Below are 4,038 nucleotides of genomic sequence, written 5' to 3'. Positions count from 1 at the left end.
GGGCAGCGCCATCTGAGCCAGGAGTCTGGGATGATGCGGGACTTCCCGAATGCTGTGCAAATGAGTACGATTGATCTTGACGCAGAAGTTTAGAATTCCATGAATGCGAGATGAAACGCTGACAGCCACTTGAAATATGAGGAAAGCAGCATCAAAGAAGTCCAGAAGCTTTACACTCATCTCAAAGAGGGGAAACATGGCAAAGGGAGTCATCATAGAATCAATTAGGTTCTGAGATCATTGACTCCAACCTATGACCAAACACCACCCTGTCAATTAGACCATGGCAATAAGTGCCCTGTGCAGTCTTTCCTTCAACATCTCCAGCGACGGTGACTCCACAACCTCCTTGGGCAGCCCATTCCAATATCTAGTCACCCTTTCTGTGAAAAAATTCCTTCTAATGTCCAACCTAAACCTCCCCTGGCACAGCATAAGACTGTCTCCTCTCATTCTGTCACTGGTTGCCTGCGAGAAGAGACTGACGCCCACCTGGCTACAACCTCCTTTCAGGTAGTTGTAGAGAGTGATAAGGTCTCCCCTGAGCTCCTCCAGGTTAAAGAACCCCAGCTCCCTCAGCTGCTCCTCATAGGACTTGTGCTCCAGACCCTTCACCAGATTCGTTGCCTGGCTCTGAACATGCTCTAGCACCTCAATGTCTTTCTTGAATTGAGGGGCCCAGAATTGGACACAGAGCTTGAGGTGTGGCCTCACCAGTGCTGCATACAGGGGAAGGATCACTTCTTCCTGTCATGAGTGAAGGATTTATGTGGTTGCTAATTATGAGGTAGTGAAATATGTGGATTTTGTAACCATGCATATAAAACAAGGGCATATAAACAGGAGGAAGTAAATCCTCTGGTTCAATGAATATAACTAGAGTTCTTGTTCTGAGAACTCCATAAATGCTACCAGCACCCAGAAATCTGTCAGAATACTTTGCATTCGGACATGAAAACCATTCATTAGAGAAAACTGAAAAGGCTGTGTGGAAGGGCTAAGCAAAGACACAATGAATTCCCTGAACAGAAATGGAAGAAAGAAATACTTTCATTGTTATGATGGTCTTGTTAAAGAACCTGAAACATGCTGATTAAAAAGATCAACAAGACCTAATAAATTCCTGAGTGAAAAACAGAAGGACCTTTAATCTCCACATAGTCTCATAACCTGTCAAATGCAAAACAAAAATATCTGTGATTACATGAAATGACACTGTCATTTTGAAAATACGACACTGATGGATTCCAGTCCTACCAATCTGAAATGCTGTGAGAGAATGCTGGTGACACATATTCCTAGGATGTATTTTTGAGTATTTAAATGCCAGAGTTGGGTCTGACTTACATCTAAACTGTGGTGTGAGATATGTGATATCTGGACTCTGGATTTGGATCCCTTACTGTTTAGAAGGTTTGGGTTCTGAGGAATAGCATGTCAAGAATGCTGTTGTATCATCATATTTACTCAGGCATGGTCCTGTTTGCCTTATACCCAGACACAACCCTTACTGATCTCCACAGATTTCTCAGGATACGGAGTATGTGTGGGTGCTCACTGAAAACAGCTCATCAGAGAGCAAGCAGCCTATGTTTGGGACAGACAACCTGCAGTTCAGTTCAGTTCAGGTGATTTGGAACAGATTTGGAATGTGTGATACCAGGCTTTCATTCAAGGGAGAGCAGGTAGGAGAACTGAAATACTGTCTGTTTAATAGAGCAGTTTTCTTGGATAGTCAAGGTAAATCTGTTTTCTAAATAAATTAAATCTTTTCACCTGAATTCTCCTTGACTTCAGTTGAATTAAACCTTAGGTTTATATTGAGCATTATCATCTGAATTCTTCCTGCTCCAAAATATGCCTTTTTTGGTGGTTTTAATAATATTTCTGTCATTGCTCCTTCTCTTCCTTTTCCTCTCATTTGATTCTTCACTGATCCAAGATCTTATTTGCTGTGTGAGTTCAGTGACTACTGTCAGTGGCAACAGGATGTTTTGCATTCTCCTTATGTTGTACAGTGGTTGATTTGTTTATCCTAAAGGTGAGTGTTTTGACAAATAAGTATTAACTTTTTGTTCACTTCCCTGTTTATTCTGGCCATACAACAGGAAAAGTGTGAAAAGAATATAAGTGAAGTATGACTGCATGTTTATTCAGTTCAGGTGTTTCAACACTTTTATTAAAAAAAGATGTTGAATCTCTTCTTTCAGAAGAAGATGCAGGAATCATCTTTTATGTCTTAAGAGGGACAAAGGCAAGTATTTATCCAATTGGTGGTTAAATAATAGGTCTTGTGTGCTTACTGAACAGTTAATAAAGGTGTTGATGCACGGACTTCATAAATGCTTATGGGACAAAGAATCTTTTGTCCTAACACAGGAGTAGAAAGAAATGTTTGGCAAGCTTTGAAAGTAAAGCATAGCCAGGTCAGAATAATGTGGTTTCATATTACATTGTCAGAACTGGAAATGCTAGGTCTGAAAACACCATGTACTCAATCTTTTTTTCCATATACTTACTTATTTGTTTTGGTGCCACAGACAAAATACAATTTAACAGGTACTAAATTGTATTAAGTTAGTCTACAAATAAATAGCTTTATTCATCTTGCTTCACTGAACCACAGTCTAATATTTATGATATTTTAATACAGGTATCTTTGCTTCTTCTATCATTTGCTTCTGTAATTTTAATACATAAATAGAAAAATATTGTTCAGATGATGCCTCCAAGTTTTCATTGGTTTCATCAAAAGAATGAATTCATGCAAATGAAGTGTTTGCTTCACCTTTCAGCAGAGTGGCACTCAAAGGTGTTTCCGTTTATATTTGTGTTAGCTGTGTTGTTGGACATTAAAACAATACTACAGCTTCAAATCTGTTTGAAAAGACATTCCACATGTGGGGTTTTTTAATAATTAATATCTTATTTAATAATTATCAAAGCAGGAAATGTGTGATCATGTGCTCTGACCTGAAGTCTATCACAGATCATTGAATTTCACCTAGCAGTTGACTTAACAAGATTTTTCTCTGTATTTTTGCAATAGCTCTTTTTTCTTCTACATTTCAACTTTATCTAGGTATGTATCCTTTTCAAAGTACACATCTTTCATATTCTTGTATCTGTCTGCGACTTCATCTTTACCATAAATGTATCCAATTTTAGAGAAGGCAGAATGATGTTAATTTAAAAATAACAAATGATTAGCAGAGATGGCATATCAATAATAAAGCACTTTGGATGCTCTTTACACTCTTCTGTACTGTTTTATGTTCGAGGAGAACAAAAGCAGTTGTAATACCTCCTTTGCAAGCTCCTAGACTTTTGGGCCAACTGAGGATTTGGGGAAGCTGTGCAAAAGAGCAGCCCCAGTGACTGTTTTTAACTCTTGCAGCATCAGAGCATTGCAGCAGTCCAGAGTACTCTGGATGGCAGCAAACCCTGTTGTATTCTCTCACTTTCCCAGCACAGCCACCTTCTCTGTCTTCAGTATAGTCTCCAGTGTGTGGGAAGCTACAGTATAGAAGGATAGAAGGATAGCTTTACTTAATGCAATGTTCTCTGGGAAATCTCCTCATGACAGTGTTATTTTCTAATGGAGAAATCTACAGGATTTACGCTGTTGTCATGCAAGAGCTACTGTTTGCTTCAAAGTAGACTAGATGTCATGTTTTCCTGCAGTTCAAAAATTATTTCTGTTTGTATGGTGGTGGTAGCTTTGGGAGTTTTTTTGTGTCATGAGTGTTGAATCTGTTAAGACCATCTCTACTGACTCTTTACTATGTATTGTAACTTGTCCAGTATCTTCATTTTTCTAGTTTCATCCTAATTTTATGAACCTGAGAATTGTGAAAAACGTCTTTACATTCTACGTGGCTTCTGTATACCTGCGTTATTTCTAATAACCACTGGGTGTCGTGTGTCTCTTTGGATTACAGAATGTAGGGAAGGACAAACATGGTCCAATCAAGGACTGCCTGTGGACTTTTCTTTCAGGATGAATAGGCTTTTATCTAATTTAGATAAAATTACAAT

The sequence above is a fragment of the Manacus vitellinus genome, unplaced genomic scaffold, assembly GCF_001715985.3.
Source record: "Manacus vitellinus isolate BGI_N305 unplaced genomic scaffold, ASM171598v3 scaffold_6_pilon, whole genome shotgun sequence".
NCBI classification, from domain to species: domain Eukaryota; kingdom Metazoa; phylum Chordata; class Aves; order Passeriformes; family Pipridae; genus Manacus; species Manacus vitellinus.
This window is presented reverse-complemented; position numbering follows the sequence as displayed.